Source organism: Mustela nivalis (genome assembly GCF_964662115.1).
Source record: "Mustela nivalis genome assembly, chromosome: X".
NCBI classification, from domain to species: Eukaryota; Metazoa; Chordata; class Mammalia; order Carnivora; family Mustelidae; genus Mustela; species Mustela nivalis.
Window position 1 is genome coordinate 28,417,876 of NC_139040.1, and position 13,166 is coordinate 28,431,041.

Here is a 13,166-nt window from a genome sequence, read left to right on the forward strand (position 1 = left end):
TTTTAATAGACAACTATCATCAGATTAAGGACGTTCCTTCTAGTCCTAGTGCACTGAGAATTTTTATCATGAATGGATTCTGGATGTTGTAAAAAAAAAAAAAAAGAATCAGTTGATAAGCTCATGTGGAATCTCTCCCTTAGACTCTTGATAGAGTAGATTAAATTGATTTGATTTTTTTAAAAGATTTTATTTATTTGACAGACAGAGACCACAAGTAGGCAGAGAGGAAGAGAGAGGGGGGGAAAGCAGGCTCCCTGCTGAGCAGAGAGCCTGATGCAGGGCTCTATCCCAGGACCCTGAGATCATGACCTGAGCCGAAGGCAGAGGCTTAATCCACTGAGCCACTCAGGCACCCCTTGATTCAATTTTTGAATATTAAATCAGTCTTGCATTCCTAGAATAACCCCACTTGGTCATGCTATATTATTATTTTTATACTGCTGGATTAAATTTGCTAATATTTTGTTGAGGATTTTTGCACTATGTCCATGGATAATATTATAATGTCTGTAGTATTCTTATACTATTTCTATCTGGATTGACAGGATAATATTGGTCTCAGAAAATGTGTCAGAAAGTGTTTCCTCTTCTATTTTCTGGAAGAGATTGCGTAGAATTCATGTCATTTCTTTGTTAAATGGTTGGTAGAATCCTCCAGTGAAACCATCTAAGTCCTGGGATTTATTTTTCAAAAGAATTTTAACTACAGAATCAATTTATTTAATAGTTGTAGAACTATTCAGGCTATTTTTTCTTGGGTGACTTTGGTAGTTTGTGGTTTTTGAGCAACTAGGTCATACCATCTAAATTGTTGAATTTATGGTATGCCCTCTTGATCTCAGTGTCATAAGTTCTAGCCCACTGTTGGTTGTAGAGATTACTTAAAAATAAAATCTTAGGGGCACCAGGGTGGCTCAGTGGGTTAAAGCCTCTGCCTTTGGCTCAGGTCATGGGGGATCAAGCCCTGCATCAGGCTCTCAGCTTGGCGGGGAACCTGCTTCCCTCTCACTCTCTGCCTGCCTCTCTACCTACTTGTGATTTCTGTCTGTCAAATAAATAAAATAAAATCTTTAAAAAAAAAAAAAAAAAAAGAAAGGAAACTATCTTAAAAAAATAAAATAAAAATAAAATCTTAGAAAAAATAAATTGTTGAATTTATGTATATAGAATTATTCATAGTGTGCCCTTTTTGTCCTTTTATTGTCTGTGGAATTTGTAGTGATATCCCCTCTTTCATTCTTGGTGTTAATCATTTGTGCTTCTCTCCTTTTCTTTGTCAGTTAATCAGAGGTTAGTCAATTTTATGAATCTTCAAAGAATCAGCTTTGGTTTTATTGATTTTTCTCTATTGATTTTCTGTTTTCAATTTTATCAATTTGTGTGCCTTATTCTTTTCTCTGCTTTCTTTGGGTTTAATTTGCTCTTCCTTTTCAACTCTCTTAAGGCAGAAGCTTAGATTATTGGTTTCAGATATTTTCTCTTTTCTATTTTAAGCATTTTGGGGTCTAGATTTCCATCTAAACACTGCTTTAGATACCTGCCACAAATTTTATTTGTGTTTTCATTTTCATTCAGTTCAAAATATATTTTTTTAAAGACTGATTGAGGGGCACCTGGGTGACTCAGTGGGTTAAGCCTCTGCCTTCGGCTCAGGTCATGATCTCAAGGTCCTGGGATTGAGCCCCACATCGGGCTCCCTGCTCAGTGGGGAGCCTGCTTCCCCCTCTCTCTCTGTTTGCCTCTCTGGCTACTTGTGATCTCTGTCAAATAAATAAATAAAATCTTTAAAAAAAAAAAAGACTGATTGATCGATTGATTGATTTGTCAGAGAGAGAGAGAAGGCGCACAAGCAGGGGGACCAGCAGGCAGAGGGAGAAGCAGGCTCCTCGCTGAGCAAGTTGCCCAATGAGGAACTTGATCCCAGGACCCTAGGATCATAACACAAGCCAAAGCCAGACGCTTAATGGATGGAGTGACCCAGGCGTCCCTCAAAATATTTTCTTATTTCCTCTTTGGCCTATGAATTATTTAGGGAATATGTTATTTATTTTCTGAGTGGAGATGTTCCTGCTAATCAATCTTTCTGTTATTGATTTATAGTTTAATTTAATTAATTTAATTTAATAATAATATACTTTGTATAATTTAATTATTTTAACTTATTAAGGTGTGTTTTTATGGCCCAGCATATGGCTTATCTTTGTCAGTGTTGATCTCAAAAATGTTTTTCAGTTTATGGATTCAAAAATCTTGCAGAGACTGCAAAGTAGTACCTTTACTAATATAGGGTCAGAAGAGAAAAAGTTTAAGAATTTAGATAAAATGCAAACAATGAGAGAACCCCTGTCTCAACACAGAAGTAAAGGTCTTTTGAGCCATATCTACAAAAAGTTATCAGACATACCTTAAAAATCCCTTTAGGAGACAACTGGGACACTTCATGTGAACCCTATTTAGCTATGTTACCATGCTTAAGTACCATCATCTGTTTTTCATATATGGTTGCAAATTACACAGGGTCTTGTGGGGCTTTTGGTCAAAAGTTCTCGTCACCCAGGTCCAATCAAACTTGATTCCAAATAGAAATCAAAAGAACATCTGACAATGTATGTAACCTCACAAAAAACCTCTGGATCACTTTTTTCCCATTTTGGTTAATAGAAAGACATGTCTAATTCTGTCTCCTGTGTGTCTCTACCTTTGGAATAAAATAAGGTATACCTTCTATCCAAGGCTCGATATACAGCAAAGCATAATGACTAAAAACAAAGACTCAAGTATCAGACATAACTTCAAATTCTGGTTCTAGCCCTTACTGGCTGTGTGAAATTAAGCAAGCTCCTTGACCTCTCTAAATCTCCACTTCCCCTTCTATAAGGTGGGATAACAGCAGAACCTATAAGATATGGCTTTTGGGAGGAGTAAATGGGCTAATAAACATAAAGGTCCTGGAACAGTGCTTGACACATAAATGCTCAGTAAATGTTGATGATGATGTTCATGATCTCACCCATACCATACAAGTCCAGAAGCCGTAACAAGGGCTCCCAATCTTTGGTCTGAAGATTTACACATGTCTGAAACAGGCCTCAAAAGTTCAAAGGGCTGGGGCACCTGCGTGGCACAGTGGGTTGGGCCTCTGCCTTCGGCTTGGGTCATGATCCCAGATCTCTCTGCTCAGCAGGGAGCCTGCTCCCCCCCCCCCCACTCTCTGCCTGCCTCCCTGCCTACTTGTGATCTCTGTCAAATAAATAAATAAATAGATAGATAGATAGATAGATAGATAGATAAGTTCAAAGTGCAGGAACAGGACTGAAAATAGGAGTAAAAGATGAGATCAGGAATCAAAACAATAGAAACCTGAGAGATTGTGGAGGTATCTACAGCTCATAGTGCATTGGCAACTCAGAGCAATTTCAACATTTAATGCCAAGGCATAAAATACACACATATATATCTTTATCTATGAAACTAAAAAGGAAAGGTCACCATTAAAACTCTTCTTGTAAGAAAACTCATGGTTGGACATGAAGAACATCTTGACTGTAGAGATGAAACATGACTAAAGGTCAAAATAGTCTTTTTTTTTTTTTATTGTGTTGTGTTAGTCACCATGCATCATTAGTTTCTGATGTAGTGTTCCATGATTCATTGTTTGTGTATAAAACCCAGGGCTCCATGCAATTGGTGTCTCCTTAATACCCATCGCCATGTTCACTCATCCTCCCATCCCCCTCCCTTCTAACAAAATAGTCTTTTTTTTTATGATTTTATTTTTTCATTCGACAGAGAGAGCACAAGCAGGCAGAGAGGCAAGCAGAGGGAAAAGGAGAAGCAGACTCCCTGCTTAGCAAAGAGCCTGATGCAGTCCTGGATCCCAGGACCCCGGGAATATGACCTGAGCCAAAGGCAGATGTTTAACTGACTGAGCCACCCAGGTGCCCCATGATCAAAATTGTCTTGAAATAAGATGTAAGAGAACTACTTATTTGAGTAGGCTAAATATTTACCTGCCTGAGTGCAGAAGCTGTGTCAGAGGATATCTGTAGGTCCCATCAGCTTCATGACTCCATCATTTTTTTATTATAGAATAATTGATATATAACATTAGTTTCAGTGTACAACATTATGATTTAATATTTGTAAATATTTCAAAATGACCACCACAATAAGTCTAGTTAGGATCTGTCACCACAACACAATCACAAAAAATTTTTTCTTGTGATAAGGACTTTTAAATTTTATTTAGTTATTAGAGAGAGAGAAAGCATGCATGAGCAGCAGAAGAGTAGAAGGAGAGGGACAAGCAGACTCCGTGCTGGGGGTGGAGAATGATGCAGGACTCAATCCCAGGACCTCATCAAGATCATGACCCGAGCCAAAATCAAGAACTGGACACTTAACTGACTGAGCCACCCAGTGCCCTGTGATAAGGACTTTTAAGATCTACTCTTTGCAACTTTCAAGTATGTGATACGGTATTATTAACTATAGTCACCATGCTGTACATTACAATCCCAGGACTTGTTTAATTTTTAATAGGAGGCTTTAATGATTCCACAAAAAATCCCATAATTTTATTATTGAAGTACACACAATGTTATATTAATTTCAGGTATACAATGCAGTGACTTGACAATTCTATACCTTACTCAATTCTCACCATGATAAGTATGGTCACCCATCTGTTACCATACAATATTATTACAATATTATTGACTATATTCCCTATGCTGTACTTTATATCCCTGTGACTTATTTATTTTATAACTGGAAGTCTGTACCTCTTAATCCCCTTCACTTGTTTTGCCCGTTGCCCTACCCAACTCCCTTCTGCTAATCACCAGTTTGTTCTCTGTATTTAAGTCTGCTTTTTGTTTGTTCATTTGTTTTGTCTTTTAGATTCCATATACAAGTGAAATCATATGGTATTTGTTGTTCTCTGTCTGACTTATTTCACTCAGCATAAAATCTACTAGGTCCATCCACGTTGTCACAAATGGCAAGATCTCATTCTTTTTTTTTTTTTAAGCTTTATTTATTTATTTTAAGAGAGAGAGAGAGAGAGAAAGTGCATGTAAGAGCAAGTGAGCAGGGGGAGGGGCAGAGAGAGAGGGAGAGGAGAATCTCAAGCAGACCCTCCGCTGAGCACAGAGCCTCACACAGGGCTCAATCTCATGACACAGAGATCATGACCTGAGCCAAACACAGGAGTAGGACACTTAACCAACTGAGACACCCAGGTGCCACCAAGATCACATTCTTTTTTTTATGGATTTGTGATATTCCATTGCATATTTACACCACATCTTTATCCATTATCTATCAATGAACATATGGGTTGCTTCCATATTTTGGCTATTGGAAATAATGCTGCAATAAACATAGGAGTGTATATATCATTTCAAATTAGTGTTTTCATTTTGTTCGGGTAAATACCCAATAGTGGAATTACTGGGTCATATGGTATTTATATTTTTAATTTTTTAAGGAACCTCCACACTGTTTTCTTTTTCTTTTTTTTTTTTTTTAAGATTTTATTTATTTATTTGACAGAGAGAAATCACAAGTAGACAGAGAGGCAGGCAGAGAGAGAGGAGGAAGCAGGCTCCCTGCTGAGCAGAGAGGCCGATGTGGGGCTCGATCCCAGGACCCTGAGATCATGACCTGAGCCGAAGGCAGCGGCTTAACCCACTGAGCCACCCAGGCGCCCCTGTATGTCTTCTTTAGAAAAATGTCTATTCAGGTACTCTGCCCATTTTTATTTATTTTTATTTTTTTAATGTAGTATATTTTAGTTTATACCAGTATATTTTTATTCACTGCAAAATGCTGTTATTTTTCATGAAATAAAATAATTCAAAGAGATTCCATCCATACAAATACTTTCATACTCTAAAATAAAAATTTCTTCCCATGAACCAATCCTCTACCCATTTTTAAATCAGACTAGGCTTTTTTAGTGTTGAGTTTCTTAAACATGTATTTTAGATGTTAACCCCTTATTGGATACATCATTTACAAAATCTTCTCCCATTGTTGGTTGTCTTTTTGTTTTGTTGATGGTTTCCTTCACTGTGTAAAATCTTTTTGCCTTGATGTGGTCCCAATAGTTTATTTTTGATTTTGATTCCCTTCCCTGAGGAAACATATACATAAATATGTTGCTAAGGCCAATGTCCAAGAGATTATGGCATGTTTTCTTTTAGGAGTTTCATGATTTCATGTCTCATAGTTAGGTCTTTAATTCATTTTGAGTTTATTTTTATGTATAGTGTAAGAACGCAGTCCAGTTTTATTCTTTTGCATTTAATTATCCAATTTTCCCAGCACTCTTTATTGAAAAGACTGTCTTTACTCCATTGTACATTCTGATCTCTTTTGTTATAAAAATTAATTGACCATATAGATGTAGGTTTATCTCTGATCTCTTTATCCTATTCTATTGATCTATGTGTCTACTTTTGTGCCAGTACTATACTACATGATTACTATAGCTTTGTAGTATATCTTGAAATCTGGGGTTGTGATGCCTCCAGTTTTGTTCATCTTTCTTAAGACCTTTTTGGCTTTTTTGGCTATTCAAAGTCTTTTGGGGTTCCATACAAATTTTAGGATTATTTGCCATATTTCTATGAAAAATGTTATTGGCATTTTGATAGGGATTGCACTGAATCTGTTGATTGCTTTACGTATTATGGACATTTTGATGATATTAATTCTTTCAGTCCATGAACATAGACTATCTTTCCACTTGTTTGTGTCATCTTTAATTTCTTTTATCAATGTCTTATAGTTTTCACAGTATAGGCCTTTCACCTCCTTAGTTAAATTTATTCCTAGGTATTTTTTTTCTTTTTGATGCAATTGTAAATAGAATTGTTAATTTCTCTTTCGTTATTAGTGTATAAAAATTCAACTGATTTCTGCATATTAATTTTGTATCCTACAACTTTACTGAATTGATTTATCAATTCTAATAGATTTGGGCGGAGTCTTCTGAGATTTCTATATATAGTATCAAGTCATCAGCAAATAGTGACAGTTTTACTTCTTCCTTACCTTTTATTTCCTTTTCTTTTCTGACTGCTGCAACTAGGACTTCCAGAACTATGTTGAATAAAAACTGTAAGAGTAGCTATTCTTGTCTTGTTCCTGATCTTAGAGGAAAAACTTTCATATTTTCACCATTGAGTATGATGTTAGCTGTGGGTTTTTCATGTATGCCCTTTTTATTATTCTGAGCTATGTTCCCTCTAAACCCACTTTGTTGAATGTTTTTTTTTTTATCATAAACTGATGTTATATTTTGTCAAATGCTTTTTCTGCTTCTATTGAGATGACTAGTTGTCTCTCATCCTTACTCTTCTTAATATGAAGTAACACATGGATTGATTTGCAAATATTGAACCACTCTTGCATCCCTGGAATAAATCCTGCTTCATCATGGTGAATAATTTTTTTAAAGTATTGTTGGATTTCGTTTGCTAATATTTGATTGAGGGTTTTTGCATCTATGCTCATCAGAGTTAGTGGCTTGTAGTTTGTTTTTGTTTTTGTAGTGTCTTTGTCTTGTTTTGGTATCAGGATAACAGTGGCCTTGTAGAATAAATTTGAAAGTTTTCCTTCCTTTTCCACTTTTTGGAATAGTTTGAGAAGAATAGGTATTAGCTCTTCTTTAAATGTTTGGTAGAATTCCCCTGTGAAGCCATCTGGTCCTGGACTTTGATTGGTTGGGAATTTTTTTTTATTACTGTTCAATTTCATCACTCATACTCAGTCTGTTCAAATTTTCTATTTCTTCCTGATTCAGTTTTGAAAGATTGTATGTTTCTAGGAATTTAAGTTGTCCAAATTGTTGGCATGTAATTGTTCATAATAGTCTCTTATAATCATTTGTATTTCTCTGGTCTTGGTTGTTATTTCTCCTTCTTCATTTCTGACTTCATTTAAGTTCTCTCTCTTTTTTTTATGACAAGTTTATCTAAAGGTTTATTAATTTTGTTTATCTTTACAAAGAACCACTTCTTGGCTTCATTGGTTTTTTTCTATTGTTTTGTTAGTCTCCATTTCATTTATTTTCACTCTAATCTTTATTATTTCCTTCCTTCCTCTATATGTGATCTTTGTGTGTTCTTTTTATAGTTCCCTGAAATGTAACATTAGGTTGGTTGTTTGAGATTTTTCTCATTTCTTGAGGTAGGCCTGTATTGCTATGAACTTCCCTCTTAAAACTGCTTTTGCCGCATCCCAAAGAATTTGGTCCACTGTGTTTCTATTTTCATTTGTCTCCATGTATGTTCTGATTTCCTCTTTGATTTCTTTGTTAAGCCATTGATTGTTTAGTAGCAGGTTGTTTAGACTCCATGTAATTGTGTTTTTCACAGTGTTTTTCTTTTCTTAAAGATTATATTTATTTATTTGAGAGTGAGAGAGAGCATGAGAGGGAAGAATGTTAGAGGGAGAAGAAGACTTTCCATGGAGCTGGGAGCCTGATACAGGACTTGATTCTGGGACTCCAGGATCATGCCCTGAGGCAAAAGCAGTGACTTAACTAACTGAGACACCCAGGCACCCTCCCAGTGTTTTTCCTGTAATTGATTTCTAGTTCATACTGCTGTGGTCAGAAAAGCAGCTTGATATGATTTCAATCTTTTTAAATTCATTGAGACTTATTTTCTTTTGGTCTGAAGTGACTTTTTAAATTTTTTTTTAATTTTTTTATTAATATATAATGTATTATTAGCCCCAGGGGTACAGGTCTGTGAATCGCCAGGTTTACACACTTCACAGCACTTACCATAGCACATATCTTCCCCACTGTCCATAACCCAACGACCCTCTCCCTACTCCCCTCCCTGTGGCAACCCTCAGTTTGTTTTGTGAGATTAAGAGTCTCCTATGGTTTGTCTCCCTCCCAATCCCATCTTGTTTCATTTATTCCTTCCTACTCCACAAACCCCCCACATTGCCTCTCAACTTCCTCATATCAGGGAGATCATATGATAATTGCCTTTCTCTGATTGACTTATAGGCAGCATATATATGGGACATTTTTTTTAGTCTATTCAGTCACCCTATGAATGTCTCCATCATTTTTAATGTCCATACTAATGGTTTTTCCCTAATGTACATGGAGTGTCCACAACAAAGCAAATCTGTTATAGAAAGAAAGAAAGAAGAAGTTCACTCTGCAGGGGAGGGAAAACACACAAAACAACACAAGTTTCTTTAACTAATAACTTTCACTTCAAGTCACATTGATATTGTATCAGCACAGCTTCTGAATACAACTTGGTCTGAAAAGGACATAGAACTTGCAAAAGATGGAAAGTGTGAAGAGATATAATTATGGTAGCAGGAGGGAGATATTGTTTTGACAAAAACTATTAAAAGGATAGTGGGGGGGGCAACACTATTTAATCAGAATTTTTGATGCTGAGTACAGAGGTAAAGGAATACATAAATAACAATGCATCAGTGTTATGTTTTAGCCTTTATCCACATTCTAGACCAAAGCATTTGAGCTAAGATATGACTACTTCCTTTCATCAAAACCATAATTTATTTTTTTAAAGATTTTATTTGTTTATTTGACAGGCGGAAATCACAAGTAGGCAGAGAAGCAGGCCCAGAGAGAGGAGGAAGCAGGCTGACTGCTGAGCAGAGAGCCCGATGCGGGGCCTGATGCCAGGACCCTGAGATCCTGATCCGAGCCGAAGGCAGTGGCTTAACCCACTGAGCCATCCAGGCACCCCAAAACCATAATTTATTAACATAATCTTGAGTGTGGCCCTAAAAGAACAAAGGGATTGAGGTATATCACTATGAAATCGGACTGCCTCTATCAATTCCTCAAATTGTTATCACTTCAAAAGAAAGAGGCAAGAATACAGGACCATTACAGGAACCAAAACACCAGGCTGCTGTGATTCAGCAGGACTTTCATTTCCAACTTCAAAGGGCTTCATTAATCTCCTAACCATCCATCTAAAGTTAAGGGAGAAAGAAATGAAGAGCTTTGAATATGAATTCTCTGCCTCTTCCTATAGCTCCCAGTGACACAGGAGACAAAATAAACACTCTCTCAGGAAATCCAGAAGAAACTGTAGGTGCCTAGAGAATAGAAGTAGGTAAAGGAGAGTTTATACCATGGCAGGAATATGAATATGGGATCTCTCTGAATCAAGGCTATAGGATGGTGTTTAAGCCTCTGCTTTTTGTGATGTGTGAATAGTGATGTTAGGCTGTGTCTTCCACATACCACTTGTAAAATCTCTTGTCCACAGATCCAGCTGGTTTCCATGTAACCTATATTCATAATGTATTTACTTATAAAATACAAAACTGATGACTTACCTATGATTTATCACTCTTTGTTATGGTCACTCTGAGCCTAATCAACTGACCACCGAGCAGTGTTTATTTAAGCATACACCAAGTGTTCAGCCTTAGGTCTGGTAAGTTCCAAGAGCTAGAAGATCTCAGGTGAGAAACTAAAGGCTACTAATTCACTTTACGGTTTTTGAAGATGGGCTTTTGTCATTTATGCCAGTGACTTGTTATCTAAATGAAACAGAGTCCCAAGGTAATGGGGCTAATTCTTGTAATAAGTAGTTAGAGCATTGCCCTGCCCTGGGAAGCTATGCTTAAAATGGATACCAGTGGTCCAACATTCTCAAGGAAGAAAATCAGTAGTGTGAGGACTGTGTAAAGTGTGATTCCAGGACCACCTACATCAGAATCACTTAGAGATGAATATTAAACCTACAGAGTCCTAGTTTCCACCCCAGATCTGCTAAATCAAAACCTATAGGTTGGAGCTGAAGAACTACATGTCATTAAGCTCCTTGCCCCTTGTGATTTTTATATTCACCAACATTTAAGAATCACTAGCTTAGTGCAAATCAATCAGTCGAAAAGGCATTTTTCTGCCCAGGTACAGCCTGATCCTCTTAATGAGTCTCTGTTTCCTATCTCTAAATGGAGATACTAATAGTACCTACCTCTTAAATTAAAAAGATGAATTAAAAAGAGGAAGGGAAGCAGGCCTCCTGCTGAGCAGAGAGCCCGATACGGGACTCAATCCCAGGACCCCGAGATCATGACCTGAGCCAAAGGCAGCGGCTTAACCCACTGAGCCACCCAGGTGCCCACCAATGCCATTTAAAAAAAAATCTCTACTCCATTGCTTATGTTCTTTCCTTGGCCTAGAATACCATAGAATGTAGTTCCTTGACTCAGAAAGCTCATACTTGATCTTTAAGGCCTAAATCATTGGCATCTTCTCTGGGAAAGTTTTTACTGCACCCCTAAGTCCAAGTTAGTGGCCTCTCCTTCTTGTTCTCTCAGCACCCTGAACTTTTTACCTATTTATGTGTTTGTTTCCCTTTCTTTCCTCACTTGAGAGCAAGCTCTTTGAAGTTATGGACAATGGGATTTTGTAGTTGTTTCTTCAATTGTTGTTATTAATTTAAAAATATACAGAAAAGCATAAAGAATAATACAACAATTACCCACATTTTTAACATCCACAAGTAACCACTATTGACATTTGGGCCCTTTTGTTTCTAGTCTTTTCCTATTTATTTTCTTTAAAAATAATTTATGAAAATACTGTTCATTGTTTCAGAATAGAATATTCTAGCTAAAACCAAATGTCCCCTTGACCTCTACCCCCATACTATTTTTCTTCCCTGCCTTTCCAAAGATAACCAAACACTAATATGAGTTTGATATGAATCTTTCTGGTCTTTTTCATATATTTTCTGACTTTCTTATATTAATAGAAAACATTTAGGTTTGGGTTGCACATCATTTCCCAAATGTCACATGGCTATGTGTACCATTCTGCCACTTCTTTCACTCAAAAATATTTTTGAGGGTGCCTGCGTGGCTTAGTCATTAAGCATCTGCCTTTGGCTCAGTCATGATCCCAGGGTCCTGGGTTCGAGGTCCACATTGGGCTCCCTGCTTAGCAGGAAGGCTGCTTCTCCCTTTCCCACTGCCCCTGCTTGTGTTCCCTCTCTCTGTGTGTCTTTGTCAAATAAATAAATAAAATCTTTAAAAAATATTTTTGAAATACATCCATGTTGATACATATATCTGGCTAATTCTGTTTAATTGTAGTATAGTAATTCATTATATGGATTACCTCATTTTATTTAACCAGTTCCCTGTTGATAGGCATTTAGGTTGTTTCCAAGATTTTGCTATTACAAAAAAAAAAAAAAAAGAAGTTAAAACAAATGTGCTTTCTTAAATATATCTTGGTGTATGTGTGTAAATGTTACTTTAATAAAGAGACCTAGAAGTAGGACTGCTGGATTATAGAATATGTGAATTTTAGTTTCATGGACACTGACAAAGTGTTCTCCAGTGTAGCTAACCCAGTTTTTATACCCATCATCATTATTCAAGAATTGCCGCTTTGCTGCATCCTTACTAACACTTGCTGTTGTGAGACTTTTAAATGTTCCCAATATTATCAGAGGAAAAAAGGGTATCTCATTGCCGGTTTTGACCATCTTATTCATCTCTAAATCCCCAACTTCTAGTAAGTACTTGGCACATGTTGATTGCTTGGTAAATATTTGCTCAGTTCTAATTCTGATAATGTCACATATAGGTACTGGCCCCAGCCTGCTGATACTTCAGAATCCAACTAGGTGTCTACCTTCAGCACAAACCAGAATGCAATCCCAATTTCCTCACTGCTAGGCAAATCTGTGAGGAAAAGGAGAAGGGAAAATTGCAGATGATGTCATGTTCTTTCGAGATTTATCATTCTTTAAAATGACATTCAGGGAATGATTCTTGACCTCTGGATCAATAAACTTTTTTTTTTAAGATTTCATTTATTTATTTGACAGACAGAGATCACAAGTAGGCAGAGAGGCAGGCAGAGAGAGAGGAAGGTAAGCAGGCTCCTCGCTGAGCAGAGAACCCGATGCAGGGCTCGATCCCAGGACCCTGGGATCATGACCTGAGCTGAAGGCAGAGGCTTTAACACACTGAGCCACCCAGGTGCCCCTCAATAACCTTTTATAATCAATCAGGTTAGAGTCTAGCTCTTTCCACCTGAGAACTATGGGAATATCTGAAAAGATGATAGGAGTAGGAAACAATGAACCTGTCCCCCAGCTGCTCTGTTGCACCAGCAG